The following is a 25383-nucleotide window of genomic DNA, read 5'->3' on the forward strand; positions in this document are numbered from 1 at the left end:
AGTATAATATAATATCTTATTGAAAGGTGACAGGGCCAGAAAGAGTTAATTAACTCACCTCACCGACTGACCTGACCCGTGGGTGAACCTTAAGGACTGGTTAGCAAGATATGTAAATAAACAGAGCTTTGAAATGCAAGTCTGCAGTGTTAGAGGTAGAAGGGGAGGTGTTTGCTCAGGTCTTGTGATGTAAGCAAACAAGTCTTGTCTGTTGCTATAGTTTTAATTCAAAGAGCAAAAAAGGAATATTAACATTTATGATGATACTTGAGTGAAATAGTATTATTGTCTATGTGTCTCTTTGAAGGTTGTGGTAACCTGTATTTGAACTGTTTGATGGATAAATTACCCTGTACTAATTGCCAGGATGTTTGGAAGGAGAGTTAAACCTATTGTTTTCTCAGGCCGAAAGGCTACTGGAAATGTATAAGAAGCCTGGAACACGATCCTTCTTCATCTCAGATCTGCTTTGGGTTTCAAGAGGGGGAAACCTTAAGCCACAAGGATTGAGATCCCCAGTCATTCAATGGAGCCACCCTGAATATGGAAATTGGACTATAACCTATGGACTATTTCTAAAAGGACTTTTGGCAACTACAAGCTCACCTCTACTATGTATCTAAACCTCAAGAATTGAATTCAAGTCTATATGTCTATTAATCTTTTAACCAACACTCTCTCTCTTTTCTTTTCTAATTAATTTTAGCTTAGTTAATAAGAATTGGCTATAGCATGTATTTTGGGTGAGATCTAAGTTATAATTGAACCTGGATATGTAGCTGATCCTTTGGGATCGGAAGAATCTTTTCTTTTATATGATGAAGTAAGATTTTCAGAAATCATCATCATATCTGACAGGTGTGTCTGGACGGAGGCCTGAGGCTGGGTACTTTAAGGGAACTGTGTGGTTTAAACTTCTAAGTAACCAGTGAGGTACTACAGAAGCTGTTTTGTGCTGGCTTGGTAAATCTAAGTATTGAAATAACTAGCAGCGTTTGGGATTTGTCTGCCCTGTTTTGTTTGCAGTTCACCCTGATTGAGTGACCTCAGCTGGCTCCCACGGGCAGCACCGTCACACCTACGTCCAGGCTGTAGGGGTCCGGGGGATCTTAGGGGCCTTGGGGTGCACAGATACCTACGTCCAGGCCGTAGGGGTCCCTGGAGTCCTTAAAGAGTTTTGGGGGGGACACAGATACCAATCTCCAGGCTTTAGGGGTCCCAAGGGGGCTTAGGGGGTTCGTGGGGTGCACATATTCCTAAATCCAGGCTGTAGTGGTACCAGGGGGGCTTAGGGGGTTAGTGGGGGGCATAGATACCTACGTCCAGGCTGGAGGCATCCTGGGAGTCTTAGGGGATTTTTGGGGGCCCAAGATACCTATGTCCAGACTGTAGGGGTACCAGGGGGTCTTAGGGGTTCGGGTGGGCACAGATATGTATGTCCAGGCTGTATCCGTCCTGGGGGGGGGTTGAGGTTTTGTGAGGGGTACAGATATCTACGTCCAGATTGTAGATGTCCCGGGAGGCGGTAGGAGGGTTGGGGGGGGTACAAATACCTACGTCCAGGCTGTAGAGGTTCCTGGGGGGTTAGGGGGTTTCTGAGGGGCACATATACCTACATGCACACTGGAGTGTCCCAGGGGGCTTCTGGAGTCTATATGGGGTACAGATACCAATGTCCTGGCTGTATAGGTCCCTGAGGGGCTTAGAGGGTTTGTGGGGGGCACATATACCTACGTCCAGGCTGCAGGGGTCCCGGAGGGGCTTAGGGTCTGTCACGGAGTGTGGGGGAGTCCGGTCTGGCACCCCTCTTCCTAGGACTCACAGTGACTCTCAGGTAGCCAGTAAAACAGAAGGTTTATTGGACAACAGGAGTGAAGGATACAGCAGAGTTTGGAGGCACAAGCAGGACCCTGCAATCGAGTCCTTCTGGGGGTTCAGGAAACATAGTTCCCAGTTTGGGATTCCCTGAATTCCAACCACCCAGACCAAAACCGAAACTGAACTAACCCAACTCCCTCCTGCCGGCCCCTTCCTGTGTCCAGCTTCCCGGGCAAAGTTGCTGACCCCTCCCCCCTGCCTAGCTCGAGTTACAGGCTGAGAACATGTCCGGTCCTAAAGTCACCCCCTGCTCTCCCATCCCCCACACAGACAGTCCCTACTCCATCACAGTAATGCACAGAACATTTCCTGCATGGAGCAACAGTGACACTGTATCAGAGGGGTAGCCGTGTTAGTCTGGATCTGTAAAAGCAGCAAAGAATCCTGTGGCACCTTATAGACTAACAGACGTTTTGGAGCATGAGCTTTCGTGGGTGAATACCCACATGGACTTTTTTTGAGGGTCGAAATGACAGTCTGGACCTCTATGTTGAATGCTTCTGCCGACGTGCACAGGCAGCAATCCTGGAACAACAACATCGCTTGCCTCATAACCTAAGTTGTGCAGAACGCAATGCCATCCACAGCCTCAGAAACCACCCAGACATTATCATCAAAGAGGCTGATAAAGGAGGTGCTGTTGTCATCATGAACAGGTCTGACTACCAAAAGGAGGCTGCCAGACAACTCTCCAACGCCAAATTCTACAGGCTACTTCCCTCAGATCCCACTGAGGAATACACTAAGAAACTACAGCATCTACTCAGGACACTCCCTACACTAACACTGGAACAAATCAACATACCCTTAGAGCCCCAACCAGGGTTATTCTATCTACTACCCAAGATCCACAAACCTGGAAATCCTAGATGCCCCATCATCTCGGGCATTGCAACTCTCACTGAAGGACTGTCTGGATATGTGGACTCTCTACTCAGACCCTATGCCACCAGCACTCCCAGCTATCTCTGTGACACCACTGATTTCCTGAGGAAACTACAACGCATTGGTGACCTTCCAGAAAACACCATCCTAGCCACCATGGATGCAGAGGCTCTCTACACAAACATCCCACACACAGATGGAATACAAGCTGTCAGAAACAGTATCCCTGATGATGCCACAGCACAACTGGCTGCTGAGCTCTGTGCCTTTATCCTCACAAACAACTATTTCAAATTTGATGACAATATATATCTCCAGATCAGTGGCACAGCCATTGGCACCCGCATGGCCCCACAATATGCCAATATTTTTATCGCCGACCTGGAACAACGCTTCCTCAGCTCTCGTCCACTCACGCCCCTTCTCTACCTACGCTACATTGATGACATCTTCATCATCTGGACCCATGGGAAGGAGTCTCTGGAAATATTCCACCATGATTTCAACAGCTTCCACCCCACCGTCAACCTCAGCCTGGACCAATCTATACGGGAGGTCCACTTCCTAGACACCACGGTGCAAATAAATGATGGTCACATTACCACCACCCTATACTGAAAACCTACCGACTGCTGTGCCTAACTTCATGCCTCCAGCTTCCATCCCGGGAATATCACACGATCCATTGTTTACAGCCAAGCACTGAGGTACAACCGCATCTGCTCTAACCCCTCAGACAGAGACCAACACCTACAAAATCTCCACCAAGCATTCTCAAAACTACAATACCCACACGAGGAAATAAGGAAACAGATCAACAGAGCCAGACGTGTACCCAGAAGCCTCCTACTGCAAGACAAACCCAAGAAAGAAATCAACAGGACTCCACTGGCCATCACATACAGTCCCCAGCTAAAACCTCTCCAACGCATCATCAGGGACTGGACAATGATCCCACACTTTCACAGGTCTTGGGTGGCAGGCCAGTCCTCACCCACAGGCAACCTGCCAACCTGAAACATATTCTCACCAGTAACTGCACACCGCACCATAGTAACTCTAGCTCAGGAACCAATCCATGCAACAAACCTCGGTGCCAACTCTGCCCACATATCTACACCAGCGACACCATCACAGGACCTAACCAGATCAGCCACACCATCACCGGTTCATTCGCCTGCATGTCCACAAATGTAATATACACCATCATATGCCAGCATTGCCCCTCTGCTATGTACATCGGCCAAACTGGACAGTCGCTACAGAAAAGGATAAATGGACACAAATCAGATATAAGGAATGGCAATATACAAAAACCTGTAGGAGAACACTTCAACCTCCCTGGCCACACTATAGCAGACCTTAAGGTAGCCATCCTGCAGCAATAAACCTTCAGGACCAGACTTCAAAGAGAAACTGCTGAGCTTCAGTTCATCTGCAAATTTGACACCATCAGCTCAGGATTAAACAAAGACTGTGAATGGCTTGCCAATTACAGAATCAGTTTCTCCTCCCTTGGTTTTCACACCTCAACTGCTAGAACAGGGCCTCATCCTCCCTGATTGAACTACCTCATTATCTCTAGCTTGCCTGCATATATATACCTGCCCCTGGAAATTTCCACTACATGCATCTGAGGAATTGGGTATTCACCCACGAAAGCTCATGCTCCGAAACGTCTGTTAGTCTATGAGGTGCCACAGAACTCTTTGCTGCTTTTACAGATCCAGACTAACACTGGCTACCCCTTTGATAATGTTGCCACACAGGGTAATGCACAGAACATTTGCTGCATGGTGCAACAGTGACACCTTGTGGCCACGCAGGGTAATGCACTATCGATTTCTTGACTAGAGATACAGTGACACCGTGTGGCCACACAGAGTATTGCACAGAGTATTTCCCGCATGGAGCAACAGTGACACTGTGTGGCCACGCAGGGTAATGCACAGAGCATCACACCTATGTAGACGCTGTAGAGATCCCTGGGGGGCTTAGGGGTCGTGAGGGGCACAGATAGCTACGTCTAGGCTGGAGTCATTCCAGTGGGGATTAGGGGCTTCATGGGGGACACAAATATCTACATCCGGGCTGGAGAGGTCCCTGGACGGCTGAGGGGGTTGTGGTGAGCACAGATGCATAAGTCCAGGCTGTAGTGGTCCCTAAGGGTTTAGGGAGTTGGTGAGGGGCACAGAAACCTATGTATGGTCTGGAGGGGTCCCTGGGGGTCTTAAGGGGTCGTGGTTGCGCAGATACCTACGTCCCGGTTGGAGGGGGCCCTGGGGAGCTTAGGAGGTTTGTGTGGCATACACATAGCTACAACCAGGCTGGTGGGGGCCCTATGGGTCATAGGGGGCTTGTGGGGGGCAGAGATACCTATGTCCAGGCTGGAGAAGTCGTGGGGAGGGCTTAGGGGGTTCCTGGAGGTCACAAATATCTACATTCAGGCTGGAGGGGTTCTGGGGGTATTAGGGAGTTGTGGCGGGGGGGCACAGATACCTATTTCAAGGCTGTAGGGGTCCCGGGGTTACTTTGGGGCATTTTGGGATACAGATACCTACGTCCATGCTGTAGGGGTTGCTAGGAGGATCAGTGTGTTCATGAGGGTGCACAGATACCTACGTCTAGGCTATAGGGATCCTGGGGGGGGCTTAAGGGTTTGTGAAGGGCACAGATACCTTCATCCAAGCAAGAGGGGTCCTGGGGGCCTTAGGGGGTTCGTGTTGGGCACAGATACCTGCGTCTAGGCTGGAGGGGTTCTGGAGGGCTTCAGGGGGTTGTGGGGATCTCAGATAAGTATGTCGAGGCTGGAGGGGTCCCATCGTGGCCTGGGGGTCTGTGGGGGGCACAGATACCTGCGTCTGGGCTGCAGGGGTTTCGGGGGTCTTAGGAGGGCTGTGGGGGCACAGATACGTATGTCCGTGCTGGAGGGGCCTCGTCGTGGCTTAGGGGATCCGTGGGGTCAGAGATACCTACTTCTAAGCTGGAGGGGTCCCGGGGGGATTAGCTGTGTTGTGGGGGGGGAACAGATACCTACATCCCGATTGTAGGTGGCCCTGGGTAGCTTAGGTGGTTTGTGGGGGTCACAGATACAAACATCCATGCTGTAGGGGTCCCGAGGGTCTTTGTGGGGCTCTGGGGGTCACAAATACCTACCTACATGGCAGAGAGTCAGGTGTGGTCAGACACTGTGCTTTAATCACATGGAGGCACCATGGCTTAGCAGGCTAAAGCACTTGCCTCGTAAGCAGGAGATCCTGGGTTCAACTCCCAGTGGTCCCTAGGGGAGTGGCTTTTGGGGCACCTGGTATTGGCTACTGTCAGAAGACAAGATTCAGAGCTTGATGGGCCTTTGGTCTAGCCCAGTGTGATTTTATGGCACAGAAGTTAAACTAAGTGGTCTGTAGTTTCCTGGGTTGTTTTTATTTCCCTTTTTATAGATGGGCTCTATATTTGCCCTTTTCCAGTCTTCTGGAATCTCTCCCGTCTCCCATGACTTTCCAAAGATAATAGCTAGAGGCTCAGATACCTCCTCTATTAACTCCTTGAGTATTCTAGGATGCATTTCATCAGGCCCTGGTGACTTGCAGGCATCTAACTTTTCTAAATGATTTTTAACTTGCTCTTTTTTTATTTTATCTTCTAAACCTACCCCCTTCCCATAAGCATTCACTATGTTAGACATTCCTTCAGACTTCTCAGGGAAGACCAAAACAAAGAAGTCATTAAGCATCTCTGCCATTTCCAAGTTTCCTGTTACTGTTTCTCCCTCCTCACTAAGCAGTGGGCCTACCCTGTCCTTGGTCTTCCTCTTGCTTCTAATGTATTGATAAAAAAGTCTTCTTTTTTCCCTTTATTCCCATAGCTAGTTTGAGCTCATTTTGTATCTTTGCCTTTCTAATCTTGCCCCTGCATTCCTGTGTTATTTGCCTATATTCATCCTTTGTAATCTGACCTAGATTCCATTTTTTTATGACTTCTTTTTATTTTGCAGGTCATGCAAGGTCTCGTGGTTAAGCCAAGGTGGTCTTTTGCCACATTTTCTATCTTTCCTACCCATCGGAATAGCTTGCTTTTGGGCCCTTAAGATTAATATGTCTATTAATCTTTTAACTAATACTCTCTCTCTTTTCTTTTCTAATAAATTTTAGCTTAGTTAATAAGAATTGGCTGTAGCATGTATTTTGGGTAAGATCTAAGTTATAGTTGAACCTGTTTATGTGGCGGACCCTTTGGGATCGGAAGAATCTTTTCTTTTATATGATGAAGTAAGATTTTCAGGAATCATCATTATATCTGACAGGTGTGTCTGGACAGAGGCCTGAGGCTGGGTATTTTAAGGGAACTGCATGGTTTAAACTTCTAAGTAACCAGTGAGGTACTACAGAAGCTGTTTTGTGCTGGCTTGGTAAATCTAAGTATTGAAATAACCACCAGCGTTTGGGATTTGTCTGCCCTGTTTTGTTTGCAGTTCACCCTGATTGAGTGATCTCAGCTGGCTCCCACGGGCAGCACCGTCACACCTACATCCAGGCTGTAGGAGTCCGGGGGATCTTAGAGGCCTTGGGGTGCACAGATACCTACGTCCAGGCCGTAGGGGTCCCGGGGGGGATTAGAGAGTTTTTGGGGGGACACAGATACCAATCTCCAGGCTCTAGGAGTTCCAGGGGGGCTTGGGGGTTAGTGGGGGGCACATATTCCTACATCCAGGCTGCAGTGGTACCAGCGGGGCTTAGGGGGTTAGTGGGGGGCATAGATACCTACGTCCAGGCTGGAGGCATCCTGGGAGTCTTAGGGGATTTTTGGGGGCCCAAGATACCTATGTCCAGGCTGTAGGGGTACCAGGGGGTCTTAGGGGTTTGGGTGGGCACAGATACGTATGTCCAGGCTGTATTGGTCCCAGGGGGGATTAGAGTTTTGTGAGGGGCAGAGATACCTATGTCCAGATTGAAGATGTCCTGGGGGGGGGGTAAGGAGGGTTGTGGGGATACAAATACCTACGTCCAGGCTGTAGGGGTTCATGGGGAATTAGGGGGTTTCTGAGGGGCACATATACCTACGTGCACACTGGAGTGTCCCAGGGGGCTTATGGAGTCTATATGGGGCGCAGATACCAATGTCCTGGCTGTATACGTCCCTGGGGGGCTTAGGGGGTTTGTGGGGAGCACAGATACCTAAGTTCAGGCTGGAGGGGTCTCTGGGGGGCTTAGGTGTTTGGTGGGGGGCACAGATACTTACGTCCAGGCCTCAGGGGTCCCGGAGGGGCTTAGGGTCTGTCACGGAGTGTGGGGGAGTCCGGCCCTGTACCCCTCTTCCTGGGACTCACAGTGACTCTCAGCCAGCCAGTAAAACAGAAGGTTTAATGGACAACAGGAGCGAAGGATACAGCAGAGATTGTAGGCACAAGCAGGACCCCTCAATCGAGTCCTTCTGGGGGTTCAGTTTGGGATTCCCTGAATTCCAACCACCCAGACCAAAACCGAAACTGAATTAACCCAACTCCCTCCAGCCAGCCCCTTCCTGTGTCCAGTTTCCCGGGCAAAGGTGCTGACCCCCTCACACCCTGCCTAGCTCAGGTTACAGGCTGAGCACATGTCCAGTCGTAAAGTCACCCCCTGCTCTCCCATCCCCCACACAGACAGTCCCTACTCCATCACAGCAATGCACAGAGCATTTCCCGCATGGAGCAACAGTGACACCGTGTGGCCAAGCAGGGTAATGCACAGAGCATTTCCCGCATGGAGCAACAGTGACACCGTGTGGCCACGCAGGGTAATGCACAGAGCATTTCCCGCATGGAGCAACAGTGACACCATGTGGCCATGCAGGGTAATGCACAGAGCATTTCCCGCATGGAGCAACAGTGACACCGTGTGGCCATGCAGGGTAATGCACAGAGCATTTCCCGCATGGAGCAACAGTGACACCGTGTGGCCACGCAGGGTAATGCACAGAGCATTTCCCGCATGGAGCAACAGTGACACCGTGTGGCCAAGCAGGGTAATGCACGGAGCATTTCCCGCATGGAGCAACAGTGACACCGTGTGGCCACGCAGGGTAATGCACAGAGCATTTCCCGCATGGAGCAACAGTGACACCGTGTGGCCAAGCAGGGTAATGCACGGAGCATTTCCCGCATGGAGCAACAGTGACACCGTGTGGCCATGCAGGGTAATGCACAGAGCATCACACCTATGTAGAGTCTGTAGAGATCCTGGGGGGACTTAGGGTTTGTGAGGGGCACAGATAGCTACGTCCAGGTTGGAGGCATTCCAGTGGGGATTAGGGGCTTCATGGGGGACACAAATATCTACATCCGGGCTGGAGAGGTGCCTGGATGGCTTAGGGGGTTGTAGTGAGCACAGATACGTACGTCCAGGCTGTAGTGGTCCCTGGGGGTTTAGAGAGTTGGTGAGGGGCACAGAAACCTATGTATGGTCTGGATGGGTCCCTGAGGGACTTAAGGGGTTGTGGTTGCGCAGATACCTATGTCCTGGTTGGAGGGGGCCCTGGGGAGCTTAGGGGGGTTGTGTGGTGTACACACACCTACATCCAGGCTGGTAGGGGCCCTATGGGTCTTAGGGAGCTTCTGGGGGGCAGAGATACCTATGTCCAGGCTGGAGAAGTCCTGGGGAAGGCTTAGGGGGCTCCTGGAGGCCACAAATATCTACATCCAGGCTGAAGGGGTTCTGGGAGTATTAGGGAGTTGTGGGGGGGGGCACAGATACCTATTTCGAGGTTGTAGGGGTCCCGGGGTTGCTTTGGGGCATTTTGGGGTACAGATACCTATGTCTATGCTGTAGTGGTCGCTGGGAGGATCAGTGTGTTCGTGAGGGTGTACAGATACCTACGTCCAGCCTGTAGGGATCCTAGGGGGTCTTAGGGGCTTGTGGGGGGCACAGATACCTTCATCCAAGCAAGAGGGGTCCTGGGGGCCTTAGGGGGTTCGTGTTGGGCACAGATACCTGCATCTAGGCTGGAGGGGTTCCGGGGGGCTTAGGGGGGTTGTAGGGAGCTTAGATAACTATGTCGAGGCTGGAGGGGTCCCATCGTGGCCTAGGAGGTTTGTGGGGGGCACAGATACCTGCATCCAGGCTGGAGGGGTTTGGGAGTCTTAGGAGGGTTGTGGGGGCACAGATACCTATGTGCATGCTGGAGGGGTCCCGTTGTGGCTTAGGGGATTCGTGGGGTCAGAGATACCTACGTCTAAGCTGGAGGGGTCCTGGGGAGGATTAGGTGTGTGGGGGGGGAACAGATACCTACATCGCGATTGTAGGGGGCCCTGGGTAGCTTAGGCAGTTTGTGGAGGTTCACAGATACAAACATCCATGCTGTAGGGGTCCCGAGGGTCTTTGTGGGGCTCTGGGAGTCACAGATACCTACCTACAGGCTGGAGGGGTCCTGTGGGTCTTAGGGGGTTTGTGGGGCATATAGATGCCTACATCTGGGCTTGTGGGTTCCCTGGGGGGCTTAGAGGTTTGTGGGGAGCACATATACCTTTATCCAGGCTAGATGGGTCCCGGTGGCATTAGGGAGTTGTGGGGGGCACAGATACCTATGTAAGCAGAAGCAGGATGAACTTTACCCTGACATCTGGTGGTGAATTATGTCGAGTGTGGAAAAGAATTTCAGGGGCTGATCGTGTTTGCATAGGCACACCCACCCTGCCTGTCATGGCCATGGCAGCCTGGGATCGTTGCTTTGACAGCTGTGGTATCCCCAGTTTATCTGTTGTTGGGGCGTGAGATGTGGAGTGTTTTCACTCTGATTGTGTGGATGAGGAACTGTGAAACTGCTTTGAGACAGAGATTCTCACCATCGAGTGGCACTTGCTAGACAAGGGAGTGGGCTCCTTGGATGAGCCAAAAACACCAATTACACCTTCTTCTCTTTTAACAGTTGAATAGCAGAGCTGATTTTTGATTCTCTTAAGAATTGAAGTTCCGGGTTCCTGAGCTGAAATCACTAAAGAGCTGTGCTAGTTAGTGGGGGAGTCTGAAGCTATATTGCGGGGCAGAGCAGCTGGCAGAGAGGAGCAGTTTGTGGGAGGGTTGGAGTGGCCCACGGAGTGAGGTGAGCCGAGCAGTTTTTGGGGACAGCTGGAGCAGATCAAAGGTCAGCTGGTGGAGCAGAGTAGCTGCTGGACCGAGTTGAGCAGTTCGTGGGGAAGGCGGAAGCAGAATCTCACGGAAAGGCAGGGCAGTCAGCAGTGAACCATGTAAGGGGCCCCTTTTTACCCAGGCTGGCAGGGGGAAAAACCCTGCAGATAGACTCTTGAACTCTGGGGTTGCGGGACTGTGGGTGATTTTGGGGTTGCTGGACTCTTGAAACATTTGAGGTATTGGACTTTGGAGTCTTGGGGATTGCTAGACTCAAGAGCCCAGGGAAAAGGACACGGCCTAGTTGAGGTGGTTTCCCAGTTTAATGCTACGTTGTTTATCTCACGTTATTAAACATTTTCTGCTACACCCAGACTCTGTGCTTGCGAGAGGGGAAGCATTGCCTCTTTGACGCACCTAGGGGTGCATATGTAAAATTTTCCCATGTCACTGGGTGGGGGCTCGAGCTGGTTTGCATTACATCGTAGGGAAGGGACTCCTATGTATTGAACCCAGTCCTTGCTGCTATCAATTCAGCCTGGGAGAAGGGTTCCACCTATGTCCAGGCTGAAGGGGTCCCTGGGAGGCTTAGGGGATTTGTGGTTGGCACAGATACATACGTCTAGGCTGTAGGGGTCCCCGGGTGGATTAGGGGTTTTCTGGGGGCACAGGTACATACGTCTAGGCTGTAGGGGTCTCTGGGAGGCTTAGGGGGTTTGTGGGGGGCAGAGATACCTACATCCAGGCAACAGGGCTTCCAGAGGGAATTAGTGTGTTGAGGGGGCACAAATACCTAGGTCCAGGCTGGAGGGTTCCTGGGGGGGCTAAGGAGGTTTCTGGTGGGCACAGATATCTACCTCCAGGCTGGAGGGGTTTCTCAGCACTTACGGGTTGTGGGGGGCACAGATACCTAAGTCCAGGCTGGAGGCGTCTGGGGGGGCTTATGGGGTTCGGGGGCACAGATACTTATCTCTAGGCTGTAGGGGTCCCTGGTGGGCTTAGGGAGGGTTTGGGGGCCCCCAGATACCTAAGTCCATGCTGTAGGCGTCCCTACAGGTACTTATGGGTTCGTGGGGTGCACAGATACTTATGTCCAGGCTGGAGGGGTCCCGGGGGGGTTGGGGTTTTGTGGGGGGCACAGATACGAACCTCCAGGCTGTAGGAGTCCCAGGGGGGCTGTGGGGGTACAGATACCTACATCTAGGCTGGAGGGGTCATGGGGGGTATAGGGAGTTTGTGGGGGGCACAGATACCTAGGTGCAGGCTGTTGGTGTCCCGAGGAGATTAGGCGGTTCACTGGGGGCTCAGATACATCCAGGCTGGATGTGTCCCGAGGAGCTTAGGGGGTTCGTGGGGTGCTCAGACACCTGTGTCCAGGCTGTAGGGATCCCTGGGGGCTTAGGGGATTCGTGGGGGTCACAGATAGGTACGTCCAGGCTGAAGGGGTGGCTGGGACGTTTAGGGGGTTTGTGGGAGCACAGATACCTATGTCCAGGCTAAAGGGGTAATGGGGGTGCTTAGGGGATCGGGGCAGACACAGATACCTACATCCAGGGTCTAGGGGTCCCCAGGGGATTGGGGGTTGAGGGGGGAACAGACACCTATGTCCTAGCTGAAGGGGTCCTGGGTGGTTTAGGAGGTTCATTGGAGTCACAGATACCTACGTTCAGGCTGTAGGGGTTCCTGGGGCATTCGGGGATTTCTGGAGGTCACAGATACCAACCTCCTGGTTGTGAAGGTCCCTGGGGGGCTTTGTGGGTTCGTGGGGGGCACAGATACCTATGTCCAGGCTGTAGGGGTTCCCGTGGGGATTAGGGGGTTTATGGGGGGCACAGATACCAATGTCCTGGCTGTAAATGTTCCTGGGGTGCATAGAGGGGCTGTGGTTGCACATAACCCTACATTCAGGCTGTCGGGGTCCCAGGGGGGCCCTGGCCAAATTGGGTCCCCCTGGAAAAGTCTCCCCCATGGTGGCCCCAGGGCTGGAGGAGCTCCCACTCCCTTCTATTGCCCGGGGGCTGCAGCAGGGGCACAGAGCTTCTCTGGTCTCAGGGCCGCAGCGGGGCAGGGGTAAAGGAGTGATAGGGTGGGGCCAGTGGAGGAAGGGTTGGAACAGAGGTGACAGTGGATGGGGCCATGGGTGGAAGGTGTGGAAGGGGGCAGAGCCACAGACAGAAGTGGGGGGGGATGGTTCTGGAGCTGTGGACCCCGCACATGTTCTCCCTTTCCCTGGGCTTTGGCATCACTAGCCCCTGCTTAGAAAGTAGGGTTCAGTGGTCCCCATAATGTGGGGCATGACTCCCAGGGGGACACAGAGGAAGATTCATGGGGTCACCTCAGAGCCTGAGCCAGCCCCTATGGAGGGCAGAGAGGGAGCACTACTCAGCCCCACTCTGTCCCAGCTCTTCCCCAACCCCACCCTCAGCCTGAGACTCTGGCTCCCAGCCCGGCGTCAAACCCTTTACCCCTGTCCGCACCCCTCTCCCCAGCAAGCAACAGCCCCACTCCCAGCCCCGGTTCTCGACCGTGGCTTCCAAGGGGCCACAGCCATGGCTAAAAGGGCACAATGTGAAATGTTTGGGGACCACTGGTTTAAGGTGATGTCTTCAATCACTTCTCTGCAGTCCAATAAAAGCTATTCCTCACCCACCTATCCCTCCATCAGGACGGACTAGGTATGTTCTGCTGCCCTTCACTCATACAGGAAGGAGAATAACATTTCATTGCACTCAATCCTAAAGTGATTTTTAACCCACCACCATCCCAAACTGGTCATTTTGGGCAAGCGGCCCCATCATGCTGCATAGCTAGGCAGAGTAGATGTGTCTATGCAAACACAGTCTGTTCCTGAAGTCTTTTCCCAGCTCACTAGATGTGAGGGGGGAGCTCAGTCAGACCCTGCTTATGCTTAGTATTTAAAAACTCCATATTGTCCCTATCTCTGCCGGCCTTAGATTTCTCTTCCTGTCCATTTCCTGATGGTTCAGATGAAGTGGCTGAGTGGATAAGGTGATACACTGCTAATCCATTGTGCTCTGCACACATCGGTTCAAATTCCATCCTCATCAGAGGCATTTGGTATTCACCCCTCCTTTATAGACAACCATCTCCCCCTTCGGTACAATAACAGCTCTAGCAATGTTGCTTCCTGCAAACAAAAACCTTCTGAGAAACTCAGACTCCTCCCCATTGCTTTAAATAAAATGTTTAAATCCCACATTTCTAAAAAAAGTTTTTCTCTAGTCCTGTATTTCTTAGCTTTTCTCTCAAAAGGGAACATCCTCATAATCTCCCCCAAACACCCTGAGACCTCCCCAAATAATTAAAATACCCCCATTCTGAGCAAGGCCACAACAGTGAAGCAGAGCTAGTGTCTAGGCCAAGCTGTTCTGAAGGGGGCAACTCAAACATTTTCTCTCTGCTTCCCTTGGCAAAGTCTGACTGGGAAAAGAAAATCCCCAAACTGAAAATTTTCTGCTGAAAAACCAATGCTAGTCTGTTTGGGGACTTTGATTTGAATGTATTATTATTATTCTCTTCTGGTTTCTAATCAGTTTTGTCTTCCAGGTGTGTTTCCAGCTGTTGAGTTATGGGGAGAGAGGCCAAATCATGATGTCTCTACCCTTCTTTCATAGTTTCTTCCAACTTTCTAGAAAGCTCCTTTGCTAGGATGTGAGTCAAGCAGTGTCCATTGTCGCTGTGCTATCTCGGAGAAGTCTGCATTGTACACGGTTCCTGGGATAGTCCTTGGGAGTGTGGATCCCTTTAATGGGCCAGCAGCGAGTCTGGCTCCTCCATTGTCACACCTGAAAGGCTGGTGGTGGGCATTTCCCAACCTCATAACATATCTCAGTAACACACACAGAGCAAGCTTCACAACTTCCCGGCCAATGCTACACACACAGTCCAACACAATATTAATGTTCAACAGATCAAGACTTTTGAAATGATACCTCACCAGGCAGACTTTGTACAAACCGTATCATCATTATATGAGAGTGGTGAATATGGGGCTTCCAGGTGCTGCTTTGAGCACAGCGTGCCACACCTGGGCTGACATTGCAATGGAGACGTACCCGTAGAGTCCATCTCTCCTGGGATAAAGATGGCAGCATGGCTGGCCTGGGTCATCTGACTTGGGCCCATGGAGCTAAAGCTGAGGGGCTAAAAACTGTGTTGCGAATATTTGTGTTCACACTGAAGCCTGGGTTCAGAAACACTCACTTCTCATGGGGGTTTCAGAGGTTGGGCTCAAGCCCATCTGTCTGCACTGTAATTTTATAGTCTTGCAGCCCAAGCCCCATAACCCTGAGTCATCTGGCCGGACTTTGAGACAAGTACCCTGGGTGTGTTAATCGCAGTCTAGACATAACATTAGGCTACGTCTCCAGTGCTATGAAACACCACGACTGGCCCGGGTCACATTAATCAAGGTCATGCGGCTTGGGCTGTAAAGTTGCAGTGTCCGTGTCTCAGCTCAGGCTCAGTCCCCTGCTCTAGGAGCCCAGAAGGTCGGGAGGGAGTTTAGCGAGTGGAAATGGTAAAACTGCATTGAGGGGACTGGACCACTGACCTACCAGCTCTTAACACCCAAACTTTCAGTAACTCTGTTAGCAGTGCCTGTGAGTGTAATTTAAACCATAATAAAAACCACACTGGGCTAGACCGAAGGCCCGTCTAGCTCTGAATCTTGTTTTCTGACAGTCGCCAACACCAGATGCCTCAAAAGCCACTCAACCAAGCACCCCTAGGAGTTGAACCCAGGATCTCCTATTTACAAAACAGGCTCTGTAACCAGCTAAGCCATGGTGCCTGCTGTTATTTAAAGCATTGTGTCTGCCCACACCTGACTCTGCCAATCCCCATTGAGCCCTGACAAGCTTTGCTCGTGTTTGGATTCTGTAAAGCAGAGGAGTAGGGGAAGGTTTACTCCCAAGGTGTGTGAGTGATTATTTGGACAGGTCTATGCTACAAAATTAGGTCGGTGTAACTACATTACTTAGAGGTGTGTAAAATGTACACCTCCCTCAAGCAATGCAGCTATATAAACCTAACCTCGGTGTAGCTAGCGGCTCAGCTGTCAGAACGTTCTGGAGCTAGGGAAGGGAAGAGGCTAAGCCTCTGTAGCAGAAATGCAGGGCAGGCGAGTTCACGGCGGGCATTGTGGGATACTGGTGGAGGTCAGTTATGGTGATATAATAAACAGCAGCATTTACACTGACAATTTGTTGCTTTAAGTTTGCTGCAAAAAGCTCTAGGCCTCTTGTCAAGGTTGGGATTGAGGGGCACTGGGAATAGGAGGGGCTGTGGGTTGGGACAGAGGAGAAGGGTGTCAACTGAGGGAGCGTTGTGTGTTTTTCACACACCTGAGTGATAGAATTCTGCTGAAATAACTTTGTAGTGCAGACCTGGCCAAAGATTCACACACACACACACACACACACACACACACACACACACACACACACACACACACACACACACACACACACACACACACACACACACAGTTTGCAAGGAAAACTTCACCTGCTCCTCTGCTTTGCAGAATCCAAACACATGCAAAGCTTGTCAGGCCCTGGTGGGGATGGCAAGGAGTCAGGTGTGAGCAGACAGTGTTCCTTAGCCACAGGCAGTCACCATGGCTTAGCTGGCTAAAACACCTGTTTTGTAAACAGGAGATCCTGGGTTCAACTCCCAGTGGTGCCTTGTTGAGTAGTTCTTGGGGCACCTGGTATTGGCTACAACCAGAGGACAAAACACAGAGCTAGATGCAGCTTTAGTCCAGTGTGGCTGTTCTTATGGTTTAAATTACACTCACAGACACTGATAATAGAGTTACTGAAAGTTTGGGAGTTAGGAGCTGATAGGTCAGTGTTCCAGACCATCACAGATGACCCCCTCCCTCTGGGACAGCCGCAGGTCTGAGCTCTGGCACCAAATGCTCATTGTGGCTGCCAGAATCTGTGGGCAGCTCGTTTAGTTTACACCGAGGGTTGAGTCCTGCTTTGTGCACCATGTGTGAGAATGAAAATCCTAAACTGCCGTTTGAAATAACAAATGCAGCAGGATGTGTTATTGTCCCTGCCCCAAAGCAGACAGACCAATGGAGAAATGCCATGAGTCCAGGGCAATACTTCGCTGTGGTTTTACCATTTCCACTCGCTAAACTCCCTCCCAACCCTCTGGGCTCCTAGAGCAGGGGACTGAGCCTGAGCTGAGACACGTACACTGCAATTTTACAGCCCAAGCCGCATGACCCTGATTAATCCGAAATGGGCCAGTCGTGGGTGTTTCATTGCACTGGAGACGTAGCCTAACGTTATGTCTATACTGTGATTAAAACACCCAGGGCACCTGTCTCAAAGCTCAGCCAGCTGATTCAGACTTATAGGGCTTCAGCTGCAAGACTAAAATTGCAGTGCAGAGATATAGGCACTAGATTTGCCTTTTTCCAATCATCTGAGACCTCCCCCAGTCACCACGAGTTTTCAAAGATAATGACCAATGGCTCCGCAGTCACATCTGCCAACTCCATCAGGACCCTCAGATGCATTAGATCTGGAACTGAGGACTTGGTCATGTCCAGCTTTTCTAAATAGTCCTTAATCTGTTCTTTCACCACCGAGGGCTGCTCACTTCCTCCCCATACTGTGCTGCCAGTGTCTGTGAAGACCGAGGCAAAAAAAGCATTGAGCACTTCAGCTTTTCCCACATCATCTGTCACTAGGTTGCCTGTCCCAATTCTTTTCCACACTCGCCATAATTCACCACCAGATGTCAGGGTAGAGTTCATCCTGCTTCTGCTTACATAGGTTGTGCCCCCCACAACCCCCTAATCCCACTGGGACCCATCTAGGCTCGATAAAGGTATCTGTGCTCCCCACAAACCTCTAAGCCCCCCAGGGAACCCACAAGCCCAGATGTAGGCATCTGTATGCCCCACAAACCCCCTAAGACCCACAGGACCCCTCCAGCCTGTAGGTAGGTATCTGTAACCCCCAGAGCCCCACAAAGACCCTCGGGACCCCTACACATTGGATGTTTGTATCTGTGACCTCCACAAACCGCCTAAGCTACCCAGGGCCACCTACAATCGGGATGTAGGTATCTGTTCCCCCCTCAACACAGCTAATCCCCCCCGGGACCCCTCCAGCCTAGATGTAGGTATCTCAGACCCCACGAATCCCCTAAGCCACGACGGGGTCCCTCCAGCACGGACATAGGTATCTGTGCCCCCACAACCCTCCTAAGACCCCCGAAACCCCTCCAGCCCAGACGCAGGTATCTGTGCCCCCCACAGACCCCCTAGGCCACGATGGGACCCCTCCATACTCGACATAGTTATCTGAGATCCCCACAACCCGCCTAAGCCCCCAAGAACCCCTCCAGCCTAGACGCAGGTATCTGTGCCCAACACGAACCCCCTAAGGCCCCCAGGACCCCTCTTGCCTGGATGAAGGTATCTGTGCCCCTCACAAACCCTTAAGCCCCCCCAGGATCCCTATAGCCTAGACGTAGGTATCTGTGTACCCTCACGAACACACTGATCCTCCTAGCGACCCCTACAGCATGGACGTAGGTATCTGTACCCCAAAATGCGCCAAAGCAACCCTGGGACCCCTACAACTTCGAAATAGGTATCTGTGCCCCCCCACAACTCCCTAATACCCCCAGAACCCCTCCAGCCTGAATGTAGATATTTGTGACCTCCAGGAACCCTCTAAGCCCTCCCCACGACTTCTCCAGCCTGGACATAGGTATCTCTGCCCCCCACAAGCCCCGTATGACCCATAGGGCCCCCACCAGCCTGGCTGTAGCTATGTGTATGCCACACAAACCCCCTAAGCTCCCCAGGGCCCCCTCCAACCAGGACGTAGGTATCTGCGCAACCACAACCTTTTAAGTCCCCCAGGGATCCCTCCAGACCATACATAGGTTTCTGTGCCCCTCACCAACTCCCTAAACCCCTAGGGACCACTACAGCCTGGACGTATGTATCTATGCTAACCACAACCAGCTAAGCCGTCCAGGGAACTCTCCAGCCCAGATGTAGATATTTGTGTCCCCTATGAAGCCCCTAATCTCCACTGGAATGCCTCCAGCCTAGACGTAGCTATCTGTGTCCCCCACGACCCCTAAGCCCCCCAGGGATCTCTACAGCATCTACATAGGTGTGATACTCTGTGCATTACCCTGCGTGGCCACACAGTGTCACTGTTCCTCTATGAGATAAATGCTCTGGGCATTACTCTGTCTGGCCACACGGTGTCAATGTATCTCCAGTCAGGAAATTAATAGTGCCTGACCCTGTGTGGCCACATGGTGTCACTTATCAGAGGGGTAGCCCCTGTTAGTCTGGATCTGTAAAAGCAGCGAAGAGTTCTGTGGCACCTTATAGACTAACAGACGTTTTGGAGTATGAGCTTTCGTGGGTGAATACCCACTTCCTCAGATGCATGTAGTGGAAATTTCCAGGGGCAGGTATATATATGCAGGCAAGCTAGAGATAATGAGGTAGTTCAATCAGGGAGAATGAGGGCCTGTTCTAGCAGTTGAGGTGTGAAAACCAAGGGAGGAGAAACTGGTTCTGTAACTGGCAAGCCATTCACAATCTTTGTTTAATCCTGAGCTGATGGTGTCAAATTTGCAGATGAACTGAAGCTCAGCAGTTTCTCTTTGAAATCTGGTCCTGAAGTTTTTTTGCTGCAGGATGGCCACCATAAGGTCTGCTATAGTGTGGCCAGGGAGGCTGAAGTGTTCTCCTGCAGGTTTTTGTATATTGCCATTCCTAATATGCAATTTGTGTCCATTTATCCTTTTCCATAGCGATGGTCCAGTTTGGCCAATGTACATAGCAGAGGGGCATTGCTGGCATATGATGGCGTATATTACATTTGTGGACGTGCAGGTGAATGAACCGGTGATGGTGTGGCTGATCTGGTTAGGTCCTGTGATGGTGTCGCTGGTGTAGATATTTGGGCAGAGTTGGCACCGAGGTTTGTTGCATGGATTGGTTCCTGAGCTAGAGTTACTATGGTGCGCTGTGCAGTTACTGGTGAGAATATGTTTCAGGTTGGCAGGTTGCCTGTGGGTGAGCACTGGCCTGCCACCCAAGACCTGTGAAAGTGTGGGATCATTGTCCAGTCCCTGATGATGCGTTGGAGAGGTTTTAGCTGGGGACTGTATGTGATGGCCAGTGGAGTCCTGTTGATTTCTTTCTTGAGTTTGTCTTGCAGTAGGAGGCTTCTGGGTACACGTCTGGCTCTGTTGATCTGTTTCCTTATTTCCTCGTGTGGGTATTGTAGTTTTGAGAATGCTTGGTGGAGATTTTGTAGGTGTTGGTCTCTGTCTGAGGGGTTAGAGCAGATGCGGTTGTACCTCAGTGCTTGGCTGTAGACAGTGGATCGTGTGATGTGCCCGGGATGGAAGCTGGAGGCATGAAGTTAGGCATAGCGGTCGGTAGGTTTTCGGTATAGGGTGATGGTAATGTGACCATCATTTATTTGCACCGTGGTGTCTAGGAAGCGGACCTCCCGTATAGATTGGTCCAGGCTGAGGTTGATGGTGGGGTGGAAGCTGTTGAAATCATGGTGGAATTTTTCCAGAGGCTCCTTCCCATGGGTCCAGATGATGAAGATGTCATCAATGTAGTGTAGGTAGAGAAGGGGCGTGAGTGGACGAGAGCTGAGGAAGCGTTGTTCCAGGTCGGCCATAAAGATATTGGCATATTGTGGGGCCATGTGGGTGCCAATAGCTGTGCCACTGATCTGGAGATATATATTGTCATCAAATTTGAAATAGTTGTGTGTGAGGATAAAGGCACAGAGCTCAGCAGCCAGTTGTGCTGTGGCATCATCAGGGATACTGTTCCTGACAGCTTGTATTCCATCTGTGTGTGGGATGTTCATGTAGAGAGCCTATACATCCATGGTGGCTAGGATGGTGTTTTCTGTAAGGTCACCAATGCGTTGTAGTTTCCTCAGGAAATCAGTGGTGTCACAGAGATAGCTGGGAGTGCTGGTGGCATAGGGTCTGAATAGAGAGTCCACATATCCAGACAGTCCTTCAGTGAGAGTGCCAATGCCCGAGATGATGGGGCGTCCAGGATTTCTGGGTTTGTGGATCTTGGGTAGTAGATAGAATAACCCTGATCGGGGCTCTAAGGGTATGTTGATTTGTTCCGGTGTTAGTGTAGGGAGTGTCCTGAGTAGATGGTGCAGTTTCTTAGTGTATTCCTCAGTGGGATCTGAGGGAAGTGGCCTGTAGAATTTGGTGTTGGAGAGTTGTCTGGCAGCCTTCTTTTGGTAGTCAGACCTGTTCATGATGCAACAGCACCTCCTTTGTCAGCCTCTTTGATGATAACGTCTGGGTGGTTTCTGAGGCTGTGGATGGCATTGCGTTCTGCACAACTTAGGTTATGAGGCAAGTGATGTTGTTTTTCCACAATTTCTGCCTGTGCATGTTGGCGGAAGCATTCAATGTAGAGGTCCAGACTGTCATTTCGACCCTCAAAAAAAGTCCATGTGGGTATTCACCCACGAAAGCTCATGCTCCAAAACGTCTGTTAGTCTATAAGGTGCCACAGGACTCTTTGCTGCTTTTACAGATCCAGACTAACACGGCTACTCCTCTGATACAGTGTCACTGTTGCTCCATGCAGGAAATGCTCTGTGCATTACCCTGCGTGGCCACACAGTGTCACTGTTGCTCCATGCAGGAAATGCTCTGTGCATTACCCTGCGTGGCCACAGGGTGTCACTGTTGCTCCATGCAGGCAATGCTCTGTGCATTACTGTGATGGAGTAGGGACTGTCTGTGTGGGGGATGGGAGAGCGGCGGGTGACTTTCAGTGAGGGAGAGGACCTAAGCCTGTAACTCAAGCTAGGCAGCGGGGAGGGGGTCAGCACCTTTGCCCGGGAAGCTGGACACAGGAAGGGGCCGGCTGGAGGGAGTTAGTTCAGTTTTGGTTTGGAGCTGGGTTGTTGGAATTCAAGGAATCCCAAACTGGGAACTAAGCTTCCTGAACCCCAAGAAGGACTTGATTGAGGGGTCCTGGTTGTGCCCTAAAGCTCTGCTGTACCTTTTGTTCCGGGTGGCCAAAAAAACCTTCTCTTTCACTGGCTGGCTGAGTCACTGTGTGTCCCAGGAAGAGGGGTGCAGGGCCGGATTCCACCACACTCTGTGACACCCCCTAAGCTCCTCCGGGACCCCTGCAGCCTGGACGTAGGTATCTGTGCCCCCCACCAAACCCCTGAGCCCCCCAGGGACCCCTACAGCCTGGACATAGGTGGAACCTTTCTGCCAGGCTGAATTGATAGCAGCAAGGACTGGGTTCAGTACATAGGGGTCCCTTCCCTACAAAGTAATGCAAACCAGATCGAGCCCCCACTCAGTGACATGGGAAAAATTTACATATGCACCCCTAGGTGCCTCAAAGAGACAATACTTTCCCTCTCGCAAGCACAGAGTCTGGGTGTAGCAGAAAATGTTTAATAACGTGAGATAAACAACATAGCATTAAATTGGGAAAACACCTCAACTAGGCCGTGTCCTTTTCCCTGGGCTCTTGAGTCTAGCAATCCCCAAATAACCCCAAGACTCCAAAGTCCAATACCTCAAATGTTTCAAGAGACCAGCATCCCCAAAATCACCCACAGTCCCCCAGCCCCAGAGTTCAAGAGTCTATCTGCAGGGATTTTCCCCCTCCCAGCCTGGGTAGAAAGGGGCACCTTAGTGGTCCACTGCCAACTGCCCTGCCTCTCCGTGGGATTCTGCTTCCGCCTTCCCCATGAAATGCTCACCTCAGTCCAACAGCTGCTCTGCTCCTCCAGCCGACCTGTGATCTGCTCCAGCTGTCCCCAAAAACTGCTCTGCTCACCTCACTCCTTGGGCCACTCCCACCATCCCACAAACTGCTTCTCTCCGTCAGTTACTCTGCTCTGCAATATAGCTTCAGACTCCCCCACCAGCTAGCACAGATCTTTAGTGATTTCAGGTCAGGAACCCCTTAAGTCCCCCAGGGACCCCTCCAGACCATCCGTAGGTTTCTGTGCCCCTCACCAACTCCCTAAACCCCAAGGGACCATTACCGCCTGGATGTATGCATCTGTGTTCACCACAACCCCCTAAGCCATCCAGGGACCTCTCCAGCCCAGACGTAGATATTTGTGTCCCTCATGAAGCCCCTAATCCCCACCAGAACACCTCCACCCTAGGCGTAGCTATCTGTGCCCCCCACTACCCCCCAGGGATAGCTACAGCCTCTACATAGGTGTGATGCTCTGTGCATTACCCTGCTTGGCCACACGGTGTCACTGTTGCTCCACGCGGGAAATGCTCTGGGCATTACTATGATGGAGTAGGGACTGTCTGTGTGGGGGATGGGAGAGCGGCGGGTGACTTTAGGACCGGACACGTGCTCAGCCTGTAACCTGAGCTAGGCAGGGGGGAGGGATCAGCACCTTTGCCTGGGAAGCTGGACACAGGAAGGGGCCGGCTGGAGGGAGTTGGGTTAGTTCAGTTTTGGTTTTGGACTGGGTGGTTGGAATTCAGGGAATCCCAAACTGGGAACTAAGTTTCCTGAACCCCCAGAAGGACTTGATTGCGGGGTCCTGCTTGTGCTCCAAGCTCTGCTGTATCCTTCACTCCTGTTGTCCATTAAACCTTCTGTTTTACTGGCTGGCTGAGAGTCACTGTGAGTCCCAGGAAGAGGGGCGCAGGACTGGACTCCCCCACACTCCGTGATGGACCCTGAGCCCCTCCGTGACCCCTGCAGCCTGGACGTAGGTATCTGTGCCCCCCACCAAACACCTAAACCCCTTGGAGACCCCTCCAGCCTGAACTTAGGTATCTGTGCCCCCCACAAGCTCTCTAAGCCCCCCAGGGACCTATACAGCCAGGACATTGGTATCTCTGCCCCATAGAGACTCCATAAGCCCCCCGGGACACTCCAGTGTGCACGTAGGTAAATGTGCCCCTCAGAAACCCCCTAACCCCCCAGCAACCCTTACAGCCTAGACGTAGGTATTTGTACACCCACAACCCCCCTAACCTCCCTGAGACATCTAGAATCTGGACGTAGATATCTGTGCCCCTCACGAAACCTCTAACCCCTCCTGGGACTCATATAACCTGGACATACGTATCTGTGCCCACCCGAACCCCTAAGACCCTCTGGTACCCCTACAGCCTGGACATAGGTATCTTGGGCCCCCAAAAATCCTCTAAGACTCCCAGGATGCCTCCAGCCTGCACATAGGTATTTATGCCCCCCACTAACCCCCTAAGCTCCCCTGGTACCACTACAGCCTGGATGTAGGAATATGTGCCCCCCACGAACCCCCTAAGCCCTCCTGGGATCCCTAGAGCCTGGAGATTGGTATCTGTGTCCCCCCCAAAACTCTGTAATCCCCTCAGGGACCCCTACGGCCTGGACGTAGCTATCTGTGCACCCCAAGCCCCTAAGATCCCCCGGAACCCTACAGCCTGGATGTAGGTGTGACAGTGCTGCCCGTCGGAGCCAACTGAGGTCACTCGATCAGGGTGAACTGCAAACAAAACAGGGCAGACAAATCCCAAATGCTGGTGGTTATTTCAATACTTAGATTTACCAAGCCAGCACAAAACAGCTTCTGTAGTACCTCACTGGTTACTTAGAAGTTTAAACCACGCAGTTCCCTTAAAGTACCCAGCCTCAGGCCTCCGTCCAGACACACCTGTCAGATATGATGATGATTCCTGAAAATCTTACTTCATCATATGAAAGAAAAGATTTTTCCGATCCCAAAGGATCAGCCACACACCCAGGTTCAATTATAACTTAGATCTTACTCAAAATAACTGCTATAGCCAATTCTTATTAACTAAGCTAAAATGTATTAGAAAAGAAAAGAGAGAGAGTGTTAGTTAAAAGATTAATAGACATATATACTTGAATTCAATTCTTGAGGTTCAGATTTGTAGTAGAGATGAGTTTTAAGATGCCAAAAGTCCTTAGGTTATAGTCCAATTTCCATATTCAGGGTGGCTGTAGTCAATGACTGGGGATCTTAATCCTTGTGGCTTAAGGTTTCCCCTTCTTGAAACCCAAAGCAGATTTGAGATGAAGAAGGATCGTGTCCCAGGTTCTTATACATTTCCAGCAGCCTTTCGGCCTGAGAAAACAATAGGCTTAACTCTCCTTCCAAACATCCTGGCAATTAGTACAGGGTAATTTATCCATCAAACAGTTCAAATACAGGTTACCACAACCTTCAAAGAGACACATAGACAATAATACTATTTCACTCAAGTATCATCATAAATGTTAATATTCCTTTTTTGCTCTTTGAAATAAAACTATAGCAACAGACAAGACTTGTTTGCCTACATCACAAGACCTGAGCAAACATCTCCCCTTCTACCTCTAACACTGCAGACTTGCATTTCAAAGCTCTGTTTATTTACATATCTTGCTAACCAGTCCTTAAGGTTCACCCACGGGTCAGGTTAGTTGGTGAGGTGAGTTAATTAACTCTTT

At 51.1% G+C, this 25383-nt stretch overlaps 1 non-coding gene across 1 annotated transcript; it reads left to right on the top strand.

Moving 5' to 3' along the window:
• The first annotated feature begins 5971 nt into the window (after nucleotides 1-5971).
• On the top strand, nucleotides 5972-6045 carry TRNAT-CGU (transfer RNA threonine (anticodon CGU)). The gene has a single exon. It is a non-coding gene; the product is annotated as a tRNA-Thr (tRNA).
• Nucleotides 6046-25383: the final 19338 nt, after the last annotated feature.

The sequence above is a fragment of the Gopherus flavomarginatus genome, chromosome 23 (assembly GCF_025201925.1).
Source record: "Gopherus flavomarginatus isolate rGopFla2 chromosome 23, rGopFla2.mat.asm, whole genome shotgun sequence".
Lineage (NCBI taxonomy): Eukaryota > Metazoa > Chordata > Testudines > Testudinidae > Gopherus > Gopherus flavomarginatus.